General features: G+C 37.4%; 1 pseudogene; it reads right to left on the bottom strand.

The window, feature by feature from the left end:
• Window positions 1-1,017: 1,017 nt before the first annotated feature.
• Window positions 1,018-1,116, bottom strand: LOC127490838 (U6 spliceosomal RNA; annotated as a pseudogene).
• Between the last annotated feature and the right edge of the window lie 18,999 nt (window positions 1,117-20,115).

Below are 20,115 nucleotides of genomic sequence, written 5' to 3'. Positions count from 1 at the left end.
GAGACAGAGAGAAAGGTCTTCCTTTTTCTGTTGGTTCACCCCCAAGTAGCCGCTATGGCCACTGTGTTGTGGCTGGCACACTGCGCTGATCCGAAGCCAGTAGCCAGGTCCTTACTCCTGGTCTCCCATGCTGGTGCAGAGCCCAAGTACTTGGGCCATCCTTCACTGCCTTCCCGGGCAACAGCAGAGAGCTGGACTGGAACAGGAGCAACCAGGACAGAATCCGGCACCCCGACCGGGACTAGAACCCAGGTGCCAGCGCCACAGGTGGAGGATTAGCCTATTGAGCTGCGGCTCCAGCCACAATAGCCTTTTTATACACAGACAATGCCATGGTTGAGAAAGAAATTTTAGACCAATCCATTCACGATAACTACAAAAAATTAAAGATCTTGGAATAAATTTAACCAAGGATGTCAAAGATCTCTATGGTGAAAATTACAAAATATTAAAGAAAGAAACAGAACAAGAACCAAACAAGGAAAAATCTTCCATGGTTCTGGATTGGAAGAACCAGTATCATCAAAATGTCCATATCACCAAAAGCAATTTAAAGATTCAATAGAATCATAATCAAAATGCCAGAAATTCTTCACAGATCTAGAAAAAATATGTCACAATCCAAATGGAAATACACAAGACCCTGAATAGCTAAAGCTGTCTTAAAAAAAAAAAAAAAAAAAAAAGCCAGAGGCCTCGCCATTGAAGATTTCAAGACATACAGTCTTTTCAACAAATGGTGCTGGGAAAACTGGACCTCCACAGAAGTATGAAACAAGATCCATACCTTACACCTTACCCAAAAATCCACTCATAATGGGTCAACATATCTACAACTTGATACCATCAAATTACTGGAGAACATTGGGGAAACGCAAGACATTGACATAGGCAAAGACTTCTTGGGAAAGACTCCAGAAGCACAGGCAATCAAAGCCAAAATTGACAAATGGGATTATATCAGGCTGAGAAGCTTATGCACTGCGAAAGAAGCACTGAAAAGTGTAGAGGCAACTGACAGAATGGGAAAAAATATTTGCATGTCATCCTTGTGCAGGGGCAATGCTAATCTCTGTATCATTCCAATTTTAGTATATGTGCTGCCGAAGTGAGCCCAGGAGAAAATATTTGCAAACTATGCAACTGTTAAAGGCTAATATAAAGATATAATAATATATAAATAATATAAAGATAAATATAAAGAGTTAACATAAAGATGTGAATCTATAAAGGGCACAAGAAAGTCAACAACAAAAAAACAAAATATCCATTTTAAAAACGGGCAAAAGACTTGAACAGGCATTTTTCAAGAGACAAAATTCAAAGCACCAACAGGTATGAAAAAAAGTATTCAGGACCACTAGCCATCAGGGAAATGCAAATCAAAACCACAATGAAGTCTCATCTCACTCCAGTTAGAATGGCTCTCATACAGAAATTAACAAACAATAAATGTCATTGAGGATGTGGAGGAAAGGGTACACTAATCCATTGTTGGTGGGAATGTAAACTGGTGCAACAACTGCAGAAGATGGTTTCGAAATACCTTTCAAATCTGAATATACACCTACCATATGGCCTAGCAATCTCATTCCTGAGAATTTATCCAAACCAAAAGAAATCAGCATATGAAAGTGTGATCTGTACCCTCATGTTTATAGCAGCTCAATTCACAATAGTTAATATATGGAATAAACCCAGATGTCCATGAACTGGTGACTGGATAAAGAAATTACAGCATGCATACACTATGGAGTACTACTCAGTTGTTAAAAAAAATGAAATGTTGGGGCTGGGGCTGGTGCTGTGGCATAGCAGGTAAAGCCAACGCCTGCAGTGCCAGCATCCTATGTGAATGCTCCACTTCTGATCCAGCTCTCTGCTATGGCCTGGGAAACAAGTAAAAGATGGCCCAAGCCCTTGAGCCCCTGCACCCACGTGGGAGACCCAGGGGAAGCTCTTGTCTCCTGGCTTCGGATTGGCTCAGCTCAAGCCATTGCAGCCAACTGGGGAGTGAACCAGAGGATGGAAGACCTTTCTTTCTCTCTCCCTCTCCCTCTATCTCTCCCTCTCCTTCTCTCTGTGTATAACTCTGACTTTCAAATAAATAAAATAAATCTTAAAAAAATGAAATGCTTTCTTTTGCAACAAAGTGTATGCAACTAGAAACCATTATACTTAACGAAATAAGCCAGTTCCAAAAAGACAAATACTATGTATTTTCACTGATCTGTGGTATATAATAGAGTACTTAAAATGTAATGTGTTGTAATGTAACTGACATTTTGAGATTCAATGATCCTTTACAGCCTTTGTCTCTACCATTGACAAACAGTGTTTATTTTCCTACATATTATTTGTTGAACTCTTTACTTAATTTAGGGTTAACCTTATCAGTATAAAATATATTGAAAATAGATCTTTGTAAAAAGTAAGAGTAGGAATAAGAGAGGGAGAAGGAAGAAGTTTTGGAGCATGGGTGGTAGTGAGGGTACCGTTGAAAGTATCATTATGTATCACTAAATCTGTATATATGAAATATATGAAATGCCTTTACCTTAAATAAATAAAATTTTAAAAACATGAAATGTCATATATTCTTATTTTAAAATAAATCTAAAATTTTGATAACCAAAAATATTAGACCAATGTATCAAGACTTACTGTAAATCAAGCCTCCAAATTCAATTGCTCTGATTGCACAAGTCCTGGCAAAGATAGTCAGGATGAAATAACAGCTTTCCTATCTTTTAATCTGTACCCAGAGAAATGAACTAAAGCTGCTGAAGTTGCTAATTGCTGCAATTATTCAAAGTATAATCAAACATATAATCCTAATCTGAACTTACTCATGGAAATGTTCTTCCATAACCAGTGATTAATATTGTTTATGAATTTGATTTTGTGTATTATAGTTATCAAGCTCATTTTTAATATATGAAATCATTTACAATTACCTAGTATACAGTAAATATGCAACAGTATTTGGTGACTTTTATACACAGTGCTTCACCTTCATGCTTAGACATGCTTGGACTATAGATGGACTTTTCACAGTCAAACAAACTGTTTTTCGAATGGAATGCTGATTCTTTGCACATCCCTCACCAGGTGGCCCTTATCCAAAGATCCATTTACATATAAGAAACCAGAGCAGCTCATGTTCAAAATCCCTCTGGAATTGTTCATGATTATGACATAGCATCATTTCTTTGACCTTTATTCTACCAAGTCAGCCTAGCCTTCTGCCTCCTTAACAATTTCTACCATCAACTTTATATATAGAATTATAAAATCCAAAAAACACATGCTTATATATTAGAAGAAAACTCTTGGTAGCCTAATATATTTTAAAGGAACACTCCAGAAAGTCAGATCTATTAGTAGTTGAAAATCTGCACTCTAGATTCAATCTGCCTGTGTGTGAAGTCGGCTGTATCACTTACTAGCTTTGTGAAGTTAATATCTGTATATTTTGTCTTATAGGAAGTAATAGTAAAATTGAAATCCTTACAGAGTTGTGAGGCTTAAGTGAGTTAAAATGCCCAAAATTCTTAGTACAATGCCTATACAGGCTAAGTAAATATACTGGCTCATTTAAGTGGATGTACTTGAAAATCTTCTGCCAGGAATGTTAAACACACATACGTGGAGGTCATATCCAAATCTACTAAATTATAATCACCTAGGCAGGGTCTAGAAATAGGCGAGTAAAACAAAGGTGCTGGTGGCTAGTCCTCTTTGAGACCTGCTCATTTATTCCCTGCACAAGAAGCTTATTGCAGGTGCTCAGGAAGACAGATAACACGAGTAGCAGTGTTTGCTGTAATTATAGATTTTCCTTTACTTCCTAAGATTGGATAAAAGGGAGACACAAGCACACAACTGCAGTGGAAGAGTACATCTGAGCACAATATCATTGGTCAGAGAGCAGAATTTGTCTCTGCAAAACAAATGAAAACAAAATAAAGGTCCACAGTGTAAATAAATACAGATTTATTCAGACTGAACCAAAGAAAAACATGTAGCTTGGGAAACAAAGCAAGAAAACAAAAGGAAAGTGACAACACTTGAAACCCAAGAGGGTAGGAGATCAAACAATTGAACAAGAGCACAAATTCTCAAAAACAGAGGTCATGGAGTTTAAATATTTTACAACTAAATTGAAGACATCTAAATGTTTGACAAAAATAAACTTAGGTCACTAAATTTGTTAGTAAAATAAAATTGTACAAAGGAATCATATAAATCTGTGCTATTTCATGAATACACATATAAGAACTAAATACTAAGGGAAATCAAAATCCAAAGATAAATAAAAAAAATAAACTGTCACTATTGCACCACTCAGAGAAGCAATTACAATTAAGCTGGTTTGTGTGTATATTCTTATACATATGAATACATGCTTGTATTTACATACAAAAGTATTGCAAAATGTTTCTTGGGAAAACATTACCTTAAGTGATTAGATTATTTTTGATGCAAAACATGAAACTTATGCATATTTTTGCATAGTTTCATGAACGTTTGAAGACTTCTCATTTATACTTGGAATTCCTCAGGCACTAGTACTATACCTATTGATCTCACTGCTATCATTCTTTCTTAACATCTACTTCTTCCATTTTTAACTAAAATGATTATTTAAAATATTAATACCTGATTGTGTAACCTAACCATGAAGTACATAATACTTGAATATCACGTCATATTCCTCAGTATTAAGTAGAAAACACTAATGTGTCAGCAAAAAACATCTGTGCTTCAGTTCCACCTGCTTTCCTACTTCCTACTTCTGTAACTGCTCCATTTCAGAAGTGACATGATTTTTGTTCCCTTCAGCAGTACAGACCTAGCCTCCAGGACCTTACCTAGTCTCCTTCCTCCTGAATAACTCTTACTCATTCCACTCTGTAATAATTCGAACTGAATGTTTCTCAGATGAGGAGCACTGATAATAGTGGAAATAACTCTTCCATTACTTAGAAAGGAAAGCAGAATTTATTTTTCTAGAAATTAAAAATAATAGGTTAGGCAATTCTGTGAGATATAAAACCTGTAGTTAATGATGCAAAGGCAAACAGACTTAACATTTTAGAGTCCTCAATATTTTATATCTCATACAGTTCCAAATAAACCACAAAACATTCATTTACCCCGTTCACAAATGAGGAAAGTACGAATCAGAACCATCACAAAAAATTCCTAAAGTCAAAGTGGATTCCTACCCAGAACTCTCTGAATCCAAAACATGTACATTTTTCAGTCTTCCCACCCCCTCACTGGCTGAGAAGTTTACAGTCCACACACAACTCTAACGTAAAGCAGACTGTGATTGGTGTAACAATAAAAGCAAACATATGGTGTGGCAGGAGTCTTCTGAAAGCAGCATCATTCAACAGAACTCTATCTTGTTCTTAAAAGCAACATTGGGAAAGCATAAAAGAGGATTCAGGAAGCTTTCTCAGGGGAGATGGTATTCTTAGAAATTAAATCATAAGTAACAAACAAAGAAGAATCAATTTAGAAACAAAAGCCACAAAGGTGCCATTTTCACGCTCAGATGAGTTCACACATCCTGCTTAGTCCTCCAAACAACATCCTCAGTTGTCACAGTTAACTCGGAAGAAAGCCCTTGTCCTGATGGTGTTTCAGGAAGAAAGCCCTTGTCCTGATGGTGTTTCAGGAAAGGATGTTGATCAGATTCTTTCAGGCCGGGACAAATCCATTCCTGATGAACTTGTGAGAATGTAGCAATAGAGAACTGTCTTTGTGAGGACACAGCGTGGTGATCTGCTTCCTATCTACTAAGGACAGAGAGCATCATTAAATGAGATGCTGCCATGCATGACACTGGTTAGGCAGATGATAGGTGAAGACCTTCCCCAATAGGATGAAGACTAGGAATAACCTCATTAGGTATTTTTAAATTAAAATTTGACAAAATCTGATCCCAAGAGTATATCACATACACATCTCTATCAAATACAGATTTTTTTGAAAATTGTAACCAATAAAGATTTTTATTAATAGACTGCAAAGTGAGTGTATGGAATATGCAAACTTAAGTGGATTCTGAAATATAGTATGTCATCCTTCCAAAATATTTTCACGAATATACAGATATAAAAGATGCAAGTAAATTATGCTTTCCAAAATTAAACCTTAAAATCACATTTCATTAGTTTATTTGAATGATATTCCCAAATTGAGAATTTCTTTTTTTTGTAAAGTTATATGCAAAAATGTCTAAATGAGACTCAAAGGTGGATATTAGGACACAAATTATTATGTTTAATGATTATATATATGTAAAAACTTAAGTCTCTATATTGAAAACTAAATAGAAAACATGTACTTACAATTTAACATTAAAGGACACTTTAACTTTTTTCTGTAAAATATTGATGTGGACAATAAAAAATAAAAGATTTTAAAATTATAGATTTGTTTACTCATTTATTTAATTGAAAGAGTGACAGGGAGAGGAGAGACAAGAGAGAGCTTCCATCCACTAACTCACTCCTCAAAATTCCAGATCAGCCAGGTTGAGGCCAAGAGCCAGGAACTCCATCTTTGTCTCCCTAATGCATGACATGAGGTCAAATAATTGAGCTATCTTCTACGATCATCCCGGGCACATTAGCAGGATGTTGTATCAGAGGTAGAGTAGTGAGTACTTGGATATATGGTGCTGCTTTTGCAAACAGAACTTAACACACTGCACCACAACAAAAACCATTTGAGCATTTCTGAAAAGAATTAATACAAGGAGTTAAAAGAGTTAATAGGCAGTTAGGAAAGGGTATTGTGGGGATTAGGAACCAGGTGTTTGTGTGAAACCTGCTACCTGCTTATTACACAAATGTCTTTGTCCCCAAGAAAATGAAAATATTGAGTTAGGGAACACCCTGGGCCCAATACTCATAGGCAACTCTATTGAGAAACTAGGTTCTAGCATTGTAACAGAACACAACACAAAGCAGCATGGGTTAAGTGGTTAGCAATTGATCAGTGAAGCACAGGGCACCTTAACTAGTCTGGAACCAGACAAGGATGCACACTTTCATCATTACTGTGAATATAGTTCTTGAAAGTTCTAGTCAGAGTCGTTAGACAAGAAAAAAAAATCAAACGTATATAAATGGGAAAGGAGAAAGTCAAATTATCCCTGTTTGAAGAACCAAAAATCTGCAGTATTCTAATTCATAAGATATTTTGACAACGTTGCATGATATAAAACCAACACACAAAATAGTAGCATTTGTACACAGAAACAATCCTGTGGCTAAGAAATAACTTGTAAGATCAGTACCATTTACAATAGCTAAAAAAATATTAAATACCTTGGGATAAATTTAACCGAGGATGTGAAAGATCTCTATAATGAAAACCACAAAACAATAAATAGAAGAAGATAGAAAAAAATGTGAAAATCTTCCATGTTCATGAATTGGAAGAATTAATATCCTCAAAATAGCCATACTACCTAAAGCAATCTACAGATTCAATGTGATCGCAATCAAAATACCAGACATTCTTTTCAGATCTGGAAAAAAAGATCCTAAAATTCATGTGGAATCACACGTGATCCTGAATAGCTAAAGCAATCCTAAGCGATAAAAATAGAGCTGGAGGCATCACAATGCCAGATTTCAAGACATATTCTAAGGTAGTCATAATCAAAACAGCCTGGTACTGGCATAAGAATAGACATATAGGGGCCAGCGCTATCTATCCTCTGCCTGGGAACCAGGATCCCACATGGGCGCCCGATCTAGTCCAGCTGCTTCTCTTCCAATTCAGCTCTCTGCTGTGGCTTGGGAAATCAGTGTAAGATGGTCCAAGTCCTTGGGCCCCTGCAACCACACGGGAGACCAGGAAGAAACTCCTGGCTCCTGGCTTTGGATTGACGCAGCTCCAGCCATTGCGGCCATTTGGGGAGTGAACCAACGGAGGGAAGACCTCTCTCTCTGTCTCTCCCTCTCACTGTCTGTAACTCTACCTCTCAAATAAATAAATAAAATCTTAAAGAGAAAAAAAAGAATAGACATGTAGACCAAAGGAGCAGATTAAAGACTCCAGAAATTAACCCACATATCTACAATTAATTAATCTTTGACAAATAAGCTTTAATCAACTCTGGACAAAGTACAATCTCTTAAATAACTGGTGTTGGGAAAATTGAATCTCTGAAGACAGAAATATGAAACAAGACCTCTACTTTACACCTTATACAAAAATCAAGTCATGACAGATCAGAATCTAAATCTAAGACCTGAAACCCTCAAATTACTAGAGGAAAACATAGGGGAAATGCTTTAAGACACTGGCATAAGCAAAGACTTCTTGGATAAGACTCCAGTAGCACAGGCAGAAAAAGCAAAAATAAACAAACAGGATTTCATAAAACTAATATGCTGCTGCACTGCAAAGTAAAGAGGTAACTGACAGAATGGGAGAGAAGATCTGCAAACTATACATCTGATAAAGGATTAGTATCCATAATATATAAGGAGCTCAAGAAATTCAACAACACAACAAACAATCCTTTTAAGAAACGGTCTAAGAATATGAACAGGAATTTTTCAAAGGATGAAATACAAGACCAACGAACACATGAAAAAAACACTTAGGTTCACTAGCCATCATGGAAATGCAAATAACATCAGAACAAGGTTCATCTCACCCCTGTTAGAATTGCTAACATCCAAAAAATTTTTAAAAAATGGTGGTAAGGATACAGAGAAAACACATTGTTAATAAGAATGCAAATTAGTATAGCAATTATGGAAAACAACATGGAGATTCCTCAGAACATGAAAACTGATCTATTATATGACCCAGCCATTCCACTCCTGGTAATTTACCCAGAGGAAATGAAATCAGCATATGAAAGATTTACTTCTTCTTCTGTGTTTATAGCAGCTCAACTCATAATAGCTAAGATGTGGAATCAACACTGATGTCCATCATCTGATGACTGGATAAAGAAAATGTAGCATACATACACAATGGAATACTACTCAACCATAAAAAAAGAATCAAATTCTGTCTTTTGTAACAAAATGGATGCAGTTGGAGACCAAATAACTTAGTGAAATAAGTCAGTCCCAAAAAGACAAATAGCATGTTTTCTGCAATTTTTGGTAACTAATACATAGAGTACAAAAAAAGTAATGTGTATAATGAATTTGACATTTTGAGATTGACTATTGTTTATAACCTTTATCCATACTCTTGCTACTTGTTGAATTATTTACTTAAGAGAGGTTTAAGCTTAAGATTATGAAGTAAATTGAAAGTACGTCATTGAATAAAATGAAAAGAAAAAAAGAGGAAGGGGAATGTGAGGCAAGTAAGGGTGAAAAGTATTATGCTCTTAAATCTGTATATATGAAATACATGAAATTCTGGGCCAGCATTGTGGTATAGCTGGTAATGCAACATTCACCTCTGGGCCACTCCACTTCCAATCCAGCTCCTTGCTAATGGCTTGGGAAAGGTGGCAGGAGATGGCCAAAGTACTTGGGCGCCTACCACCCATGTAAGAGACTGAAAGAAGCTCCTGACTGCTGGCTTCAGCCTGGCCCAGCACTGGCCATTGCAGACATAAATAAATCTTTTAAAAAAGAGATACTTGAAATTTTTTTCCTCATGTAAATTAAAAAAATGCAGAGAAGAAAAGACAATATTTCTCCTATTCTCAACTGTCTCATATCCCAAGTGGTCGACCTGGTAATGTTGGTTAACTGGTCAGGAATCATGACCACTACACAACAAACACAGAAAAAAAAAAAAAAGTGGAGCCCTGACATACTGAAACTATGTAGAAGAATTGATCTTTGATATGCACTCCCTTTATACACTCCCAATAGCCAGACCTTGATGAACCCTCACTTGGGGAACAATCCTGGCAAGCAGGAGTCTCAGCTTCTCAATAAAATCTACTTTAACTTGCTTTGCTCACTTTCCCTTATTATCGTTACTCTTCACTACTGTTAGACAAAGAAGTGACTCTGAATTCTTGTAACAGTAATAATATCGGAAATTTCTTTGAAAAAATTATTTAAATCTATCACACAGTTAATTCCTGCAAATTATGCATTTCTTGCAACCATAGCATATATTTTAATTGCTCAATGTCTATATATTCGTATAACTATTTTATTTAATTGGACAAAAATGACTTTAAATACACCCTGAATCTCCAAAGCCAATAGAATATGAAATGGGGGCATCCTTTATCCTACGTAAATGGAAAAAGAAGAGCAATTAGTAAAGTAGCACTATCGGGCCGGCGCCGCGGCTCACTAGGCTAATCCTCCGCCTAGCGGCGCCGGCACACCGGGTTCTAGTCCCGGTCAGGGCGCCGGATTCTGTCCCGGTTGCCCCTCTTCCAGGCCAGCCCTCTGCTGTGGCCCGGGAGTGCAGTGGAGGATGGCCCAGGTGCTTGGGCCCTGCATCCCATGGGAGACCAGGAGAAGCACCTGGCTCCTGGCTTCAGATCAGCGTGGTGCGCCGGCCGCAGCAGCCATTGGAGGGTGAACCAACGGCAAAAGGAAGACCTTTCTCTCTGTCTCTCTCTCTCACTGTCCACTCTGCCTGTCAAAAAATTAAAAAAAAAAAAAAAAAGTAGCACTATCATATGGTCATTGTATGATCCTAAATATGTGTCACATTTCTGCAAAGACTTTCGTTAAAAAAAAAGTCACTCTAAGAACAGCTGAAATTTACAATTTACAGGTAAATCTTTCTATAAAGAGGTTATCCAACTACCTAAGTCAATAATGCAAACCGCTCACCTCCTGTCTGCACAGAGCATCTGCACTGACTGCTCCTGTGCAGAAAACGCTCTTTGTGGTACAAGGCTCACTCCTCTGCATCATTAGCCCTTGGCTCAAAGTTTACTTCACCAGGGAGCTGCCTGCTAAGCGTCCTATACAGGCTACATCCCCAGATACCACACACACACATACACACACACACACACACACATTATGCTGTATTATATTATCATATTTTATTAAGTAAACATTGTCAAAGTGCAGTCCAGGGATTTCTGGTCACCTACCAGACTTTTAGAGGGACTACAATTCAAAATTATATTCATAAAAATACTGTTAATATTCACCTTTTAAATTCTCATTGCCTCAAGTGTTCAAAGTACAAAAGCTGAATAATATAGTTTCAGATTCCATAGTACAACAGTTAAGTTATAAGCTTCTTTTCAACTTATAATTTTTATATATTTGTAATATGCATCTAATAGTCTAAAAATTGTCAATTTTTCATGTGCATTTATATGTGCAATATATATTGTATATATTATATACTATATGTAATATAGTATACATATATAATATGTGCAGCTTATATTCCTTAAATTTAACATGTATGATGTATATTTTACATTTTGAATGAATTCAGATAATAGTACATTGAAGTATGTCAAACTACCGATACTAGACTTTGGTTGACCTACAAAAACTACAAAATTATTGTTATTCAACAGTAAGATAGACAGTTAAAAGAAGTAAATTTGATGGGAAAAATTACCTTTACATATAAATGAGCACTCACATTATTATTGAAAGTACTATTCTGGCCATTTTTCCTCTAAGAATTTAATCTCAGGTAGTACAAAGAAACATCTGCCATAAGACCCTAAAAAGAATGTTTATGGCAAATAAGCAATATTTTCCTTAAATAGGGACAGGTGTACCAAGATTTGGCTAGTTAGTTCCATCAGCTCAACAAATGGATTGATCCCAAAGGCAATGAAAGGGAGACTTGACCATCTGCAATTCTCAAGAAGACAAATAAATCAGATTTGGGTGTGTGCTGCAACACTGGATATGATCAGATTGTCCTCTAGTTCTGTCTATCATGAAACAATGACATGTAAGATATTGTTGCCAACTAGCACAAACTGCTCTACCTGGCAATTAGTCAAGTTAAAAAAGTTGCTGTTGTCATTATTTTTTTTCTGCCTGAAAAAAAATTATGCAATACAAAAAAAGAATTTGGAAAGAACTAGCTATAGTTGAATAAATGGAAAAGTGGCGATTTTAAAATAGCATACTCTTTTTTTCTGTTTAGTTTCAACAAAAGGGTCATGTAAGAAATAGTCTATCTCCAATGTTTCTCCCCATGGGGAGATGTTCACTGGATATAAGAACCTTGGCTTAGAATCCCTTTTCCAACCTTTCATCTAATAAGACTTTAAAAGGAGAATTACAAGTGAGTAGAGCAGATCATTCTTCTGCCTTCTTGGAAGTCAGCTGCCTTCAGGAAACACTTCCAATCTGTTCCTGCATGCTATAAATTTTTAAGGAGCTTCCCAGAGTGGATGAGGATAGACCTGCCCTAAACTTGCACAGCTGTACCTCTAAGACCACTGCTTCTTGGGTTCAGTGTTGCCCACAAATAAAAACCATATAGCCTCAATTATCTTTTAGCAATAATAAAGATTATAGGGGCTGGCATTGTAGTTCAGAGGGTTAAGCCACCACCTGCAACGTCAGCATCCCACATGGGCACCGATTCATGTCCCAGCTGCTCTACCTCCAATCCAGCTCTCTGTTAGTGGCCTGATACAAGCAGCAGTAGATGGCCCAAGTACCTGGGGCCCTGCCACCTGTGTTGGAGACCTGTAGGAAGCTCCAGGCTCCTGGCTACAGGCTAGCCCAGCTCCAACCATTGCAGCCAGCTGGATAGTGAACCAATGAATGGAGGATCTTTCTCTGTATGTATGTGTTTCTCCCTCTCCCTCTGTAACTCTGTTGAAAAACAAATAAATATTTAAAATAATAATAACACTAATAATAATAAAGATTGTTTTGGCTTCCACATGCTAAACTTTTCTTCATGCTTCTCAGCTTCAAGATTTAATGAAATCTACCACGGAACTTCATTGCCTTAGCATTTGGAATATTCAACTTTACTAAAAATAAATACACATTTAGAAATCAACATTTTGGCTGGTGCCGCGGCTCACTAGGCTAATCCTCCTTTTGCGGTGCTGGCACACCGGGTTCTAGTCCCGGTCGGGGCGCCGGATTCTGTCCTTGTTGCCCCTCTTCCAGGCCAGCTCTCTGCTGTGGCCAGGGAGTGCAGTGGAGGATGGCCCAAGTGCTTGGGCCCTGCACCCCATGGGAGACCAGGAAAAGCACCTGGCTCCTGCCATCAGATCAGCGCAGTGCGCCGGCCGCAGCCCTCCATCCGCGGCGGCCAATGGAGGGTGAACCAACGGCAAAGGAAGACCTTTGTCTCTCTCTCTCACTGTCCACTCTGCCTGTCAAAAAAGAAAAAAAAAGGAAAAAAAGAAATCAACATTTTGAGCACTGGCTTCTTTACAGATTTGGAATTAGAGAGATTTCTGTCTTTAATGTACCAGTGCAGCTCAATGAGCTTGGGAGAAAGGAGAATGAAGGAACCACTGGCTTGGGAATTTAGCATAGTAACACATTTATTTTTTACCTTTTAATGAGTAAACTCAGGAAACACCTTCTGCCATTAAGGCAAACAATTAAAAAATAGAACTATTTGCTAGGTTTTCCCATTGGTTTGGATTTTGGCTGTCCCCCAAGGGCCCAAGTGTTAAAGGTTTGGTCCCCTGGGGTAAGCTACCAGGAAGTAGTAGAACCTTTAGGAAGTGGGAACTGCTGGAAGTCCTTTGGTCCTCTGGGGACTGCAATCAGAAGCTAGCTCTCAAGTGACCTTTTGAGTTCTCATCTTATAAGAGGCTTGTTACAAAAGGCTGAGTTTGCACCTTTCACTGTCTGTGCGTCCTGTCTCATCAGGTGATTCTCCCTATGCACTCACTGCTGCTGGTGCCCTTTGATGCTCTTGGAAGAGGTCAAACCAATGCAGCCTTCTGATCTTGGATGTGAACCTCCAAGACCGTGCACCCAACAAACCTTTTCTCCTTGTAGTCTTCAGTGCCTCAGGTATCTCATTGTAGTCATGAAAGTAACACACTCTCCTATCTTCTAACAGGAAGTCAAATTCTGAGGGACTCATGGAAATGAAGATGCCCAAAACTGTTTCTAAGCTTGATGGGACAACCAAGAGATAACAAAGTGTAGATGGCAAATTCTAAAGCCACGACTGTAGTTTTAGAAACACAAGACTTCCCTTTATTTTGAAGTTACAAGGCAGTTACAAAAAGCAACTTTGATAAAATTAAATAATGCTCTTCTTCTACATAAGATAGATGAACAAGATAGTCAGTGACACTTGTTAAGGAAAATGCTGCTGGAAGAATTACTAGTCAAAGCTGGCCCAAACAGCTGCATCTGTGGGAATGGGCCTTTGCAGCTGCACAGAATGCAGGGTAAATGACAAGCAATTTTTCTCCCTCATTCTTCTATTACTTCTAAATCTTCAGGTTCATATTTCATACTTCAATGTCATATTTTTTCTGATTGAGCTGCCAGAAGGAAAAAAGATAATTTGACTAAAGATGATAAAGTGGACATGCCCTTTGTCATAGTTATGAGTGAGAGGGGAAAGTCTTCAGAGTCTGACTCCTGATTGAAGGTATTTTCAAGTTTTTTTCACTTAGGTCAGTTTCTGACCTCTGAAGGGTTAATAACAGACCCTTGGCTTTGCAACCAAAATAATTAATTGGGAGGTCATACTAACACTGTCAAAGCAATCATGTCTTATTGTAAAAATAGTGCTGCTGACTTCACTGTTCCTATTTCTAAAATGTAAGCAATGAACCCCATGAAAATCAAGTGAAGCTTTCTATCACCCAGGAAACAATCTTGTGCGTACCATGTAAACTCTCAGAACACAAGTACCATCATCTATAAAAAAACAGCTGGGAAAGTTGCTGAAATTTAAGGTTTCTTTTACCTGTACGATTTTCTGTAAGATTATCTGTATTTATTGTAAGAGAAACAGAAGGATAATAGGCACTTTTGCTGTGGAAAATGTGAAAGAAAAGAAAAAAAAATCAATACTAATGATATCAAAAGAATTTATAGAAGGAGGAGCTCTATTCATCTTGCTTTTCATTCCACACTACTTCTTTTAGGTCATTCAACTATCAGTTCCTGATTTTACAGCTTTTTAAAGTTGTTCTAATTTAAATATGCCAATTAAATTATATGCATTTTAAATCATATTGTTTTTCCATTATTATAAAAGTGTTATTTTTTGTTTTACTTTAAATGTAAAGACTAACAGAAGGAAAAGGAAACTTATATATAATCTTATCACACAGGTCTACCCAGAGTTAATATTTTCTATACAATAGTACATACGTGAAATTTGAAATAAACTCCCAGATATCGGCTTATCAAGTGGTACTAAAGAGCTTTGAGAATGGGTTCCTGATTAGTACGGTTCAATGACATATTCTTAGTAGTCACATTGAAATCGGCATTGTCACAATAAAGAATTCACTTCCAAACAAGTAATTACTAATGTCCAAGAGTCCATACTGGAGAAACTAGTACACTGAGAGGAGAAAGTAAACTTTTATGCTACGATTTGCTGAGTAACATGGATTCAGAAATTGAATGCCCTAATGAAGAGAGTTCCACTTATTCATTACCCTGTTAAACGGCATGCCTGCTTAATTGGAATAATCAGCAAGGCAGAGACTCCGTTCAGTGCCTCGGAATGGCTCATAATAACAGTCAGCTGGCATGCCCATCGCATTTAAGTGGAACACCTGGTGTTACCTCCCGGCCTCATTCCAGGAGTTGGTGCTATGATATTTACTCACAGAAATATCTTGGGGCAAGACTGCTGTTATTTCCTCACTGCTACACTACGAGGATTTCTACAAAAGTTTTATCAAGGTTTTAGTTTTTTTCATGGCAACTCTATCAAGTAATTGCACATTTGACACAGAAAATCCAGAGTGGTAGACTGAGGTTAATGACTCACTTCGAGCTTTACTAAAGAGTTTGTTCTTAAAGAGAGCACCTTCAATTTTATGAAGTATCTATTTTGCAGCCTCACAATTACACATTTGATGTCACATGCAGCTATTATGGCAAAATTTCATTGATAAGAATGACAACGAAAACAAAATGTCAAACTCAAATGAGTTTAGTTCAAATTATCCAATTAAATTTTAACTGCTAGGAAACAGATTCTCTGCTAACCCTGCTTCTTTAGGCAAATAACCATTAAGACTACTGTTCTGGTGGGGATAAAGAATGCAGAACTTTTATTCAATTCAAACCTTACAAGATAAAATTTAATTTTTATCTCGATTTTGTGGCCTGAAAAGTTCTTAGAACTTTCACATCTGAAGTACAAAATATACATTGGCCTACTGCTGTTTAAGGACCATTGCAAGATATGTTGCAATCTATCAGTTTTTAATATCTCACGATTTCTTGGCAAGAAGGTGAACTAATGCAGACTGTTGAGTTATTCTTGGAATCTCAACTATATGGAAGTTACAGTTATATTTATGCCCCTTTGCTAGAGGGAAATGACATTCCAGAAATGGTGATAGAGACCAAGGGAGATCTTCTAATTTTTTTTTTTTTATTTCACATTGCACTAGCTGCTTATTGCTCCCTGCATCAGGGAGCATCTAAGGCAGGATCAGACATATACAATGTTAATCTCTGAGTAGTTGTCACAAGTTGAATTCTTCTGAAGCAAATACTAAGGGAGAGCTTGGGGTTTAATATGATTATTGGAGACCAATACTCACCAAAGAAGGGAAGCTAAACTAGGCTTGGGCAGAGAGAAGCACAACTAGGCTGCTGGCCTGACCTGCCTTTGGCCTAACCAGTAGAAAGTGTGGGAGCATTACCAAGTTGTTCTGCATCAAGCTGAAATGACCAGGTGTTTATTCCCCTGGCTCACTCAGTCACCAAATATGTATCTGTCTGCTTCTGGTGGAGATTATGAAGGGGATGACAGTTAGAACTATCTGTCCCCTGTCAGTGCTCCCCACAGCTGGGTAGCAAGCCCTTGCCTCTACTACAGTGTTCCAATGTTAATAGTTAATGGATTCTTATTAATGGTTGATGGATTAGCATGGAAGCTTATTAAATTTTGGCTTCTGAAGGTGGAGAATTTGCAAATGTTTAGACTGGATTAGGTTCATGGGGTGAAGTCCCCTGATTAATCATGATGGCTTTCTAGAATGAGGCACAGGGACGCAGAGGACGTGTGTGCTCCCTGTGACTCTGCTTCCTGGCTGAACACATGATTGTTCCTCCACACACCAAAGGCCAGACTAATGGGGCCACCTGATCCTGGCCAACGAAAGCCTGGGCAGTTCTCCAAACTGTAAGTTAAAGTAAACCTGGGAATTTTAGTTACAGTAATAAAAAGTGGACTAATAGGCTACTCTTTCTGCTTCTACCTTTGTTTAAATCCCATGCTTTACTTTCCATATAAAATGTAAAATTTTACATCAACATTAGAATGCTATTTCAAAATAAAATAAAATTTAATGGAGTGGACACTGTGGCGCAGCTGGCTAAACCACCACTTGGGATGCATGCATCCCATATTGGACAGCTACTTCAGCATAGGATAAAATCGTACACAGAAGTCCAATTATGTATAATTCCAGTACTGGTTTGGCAGTGGTAGATTTAATGCTTATAATTTCTACCATAGAGGCTTTGAATATCTATGATATCTAGTTACTTGCAGATATAGTGTGCACTTAACTTGAAAGACGGATTACAGTCAAGTGAAAGAGAAAGCATGAACATATTTTATCAATAAGATATGCCATCATGTTTAGAGCAGCATTGCTCACAGTAGTCAAAATATGGAATCAACTAACTGTCATCAGATGAATGGATAATGAAAATGTGATACACACACACACACACACACACAATGGACTAGTACTCAACCGTAAAATAGAATGAAATTCAATCATTTGCATCAGCTGGAGGACATCACATTGAGTGATATAAGCAGAACACAGAAAGAAAAATATAGAATGTTTTCCCTTACATGTGGGAGCTAAAATTAGAATGGAAGAAAGGAAGGAAGGGAGGGAGGGAAAGAGAGAGAGAGAGGGATAGAGAGGGAGAGAGGAGCAAGGCCTCCTTATAACAGTATTGCTACAAATACAGTTCTGTCAAACTTTGCTTTATCTTTGCTAAACTGTTAGCAATGATGTATTACTAAAAAAGAGAGAATTGTCTGTTTAATTTCTTCAAAACCTGATAATGATTTCCTGAAAAGATGATGAAAAGTAAATTTTATATTTTGATTAAAACTGGAGAAGGTGTCAAGGACCTCTGCTCAGGAGGCTACAGTAATAGTCTAAACTCTCAAATCTCAAGTGTTTATGTAAAATGTAGGTTTATAAGTAAAAAACCTTTGAAAAGACCAAAGGGAGAAATGATTCCAAGTCTTAAATATTCCTAAACACAAAGTACATGTAGCTTTTGTATTCATACATTTGCGTTTTTGAGACATCTTCACAATATGTTCCTTCACATCAACACCCCCCCCCCCGCCCCATTCCTGGCTTGTTTGTCATGGCCATAGATTTTGAGGGACAATATTGGCAAAATTGGAATTCTTCCACTACTCAGTTAGTCAGTTATTTAAGTTTGCACAGTGTCAACTTCCTAATTTATAAAACAGTTAAGTAGTATATTTTTAGGATGTTACTATTATTAAAGGTAATATTTATAAGAAAGTGTCGCTCCCCCTCTTCGTGGAGGAACGACACAGGACCCTGTGCTGTTCTTTGGTCTGCTCGGCCCTCCCCGGGTTTGCTGCTGGTTCTTCCAGGGTTGGCTACCGACCCTTCCACCTCCGTGGAAGGGCGGTTCCCCCTGCCACTTTCCCCACTTCCGCGGGAGAGCGGCACACCGCCGGCCGGCTCTCTCGGGGGCTGCACAGGTGTTCCTTCAGATAGATGTTCCTGGTGCATGTTGTCTCTCTCCTCCTTTATAGTCCTCTTCCACCAATCCCAACCCTGCTACCCACACGCCAAGTATGCTGCTCTCCTCCAATCAGGAGCAGCTCCTGCAGCTTGTCAAGTTGGTGAGAGGCAGCTGTGTAGAAGCTGTTTTCTCCTCTCCCAGCACCATATTGTGGGAGAGCAGACACATAGAATAAGTCTTAATTCCAGTAACAGTCTAGTCCGAGTTGCTCCCCACAGAAAGCAACAACCAACCATGTTATTCTGCATTCCCATCAACACCCTCTAATCCTCTATCCCTCATCATTTGCAAAATTCTTTATTCAACTGTACAGAAGTTAGAAACTTTGTTTCCTCTAATTAAGCTTTAAGACATATCCAGGGCTATATAGCATTCCTTATACTTTATTTATCTTTATTTACCTTTGTGTATTATTTCACATGTCTTTCTAGATCTAAATGAATCAAATGTGAATAAAGTTTTCAAACTACTAGGTTACTACAAAATAAAAAGGATTACACAAATATAGGAATCTTACTGAAAATCAATATTGTGTTATTTAAGATAAAATATCTAAAGTCTGCATCCAATTCCAGATTTAAAATTATACTTTAAAAATCTTTAGTAATGAGGGCATTTTGATAGAGAATTGTGAAGAAATAGGGTATACTGCATAACTCCATTAGGCTCACAAAATGCATAATATTTACATTCTATTACATTTCTAGATTACGAGAATAAAAATAAACAACCCACTAGTAATTTGAAATTTACTTCCATGTATGAAATAGGCCCAAATATGGAACACTGAGTCCACTACATTTACCTTGAAGAGCAAAGAAAATTTATTCAGCTGTATTCCAAGTTTAGGGACTGAGTATAAAACTGACACAATATGTATAATTCTTTTTTTTAAATAAATAGCCATCAAATTTGCTTTTTCTAAAACTGTTAGTTTGTAATGCTAGGGAAAAAATGAATAAAAGCTGTCTTTGAATTTATATGCCAGTTTATTTCTTCTTTACTTTTGAATAAGATGTCACTTGGAGTCATTTGAAAATAAATAGTAAATGAACCCCCAGAGCTAAAATAATGAGATAGCCATCTAGCTTTCTAGGCAAATATAAAATGCCATTTTCCAATAACAGAAGAGAGTTAAGCAGCAATGGAATTAGATTTCTCTAGCAATATACGTCACTCAAATCCATTATTAATTTTATGCCTTACC

Source organism: Oryctolagus cuniculus, chromosome 6 (assembly GCF_964237555.1).
Source record: "Oryctolagus cuniculus chromosome 6, mOryCun1.1, whole genome shotgun sequence".
NCBI lineage: Eukaryota > Metazoa > Chordata > Mammalia > Lagomorpha > Leporidae > Oryctolagus > Oryctolagus cuniculus.
Note: the sequence above shows the minus strand (reverse complement) of the source record. Positions and strands in the feature narration are given on the sequence as shown.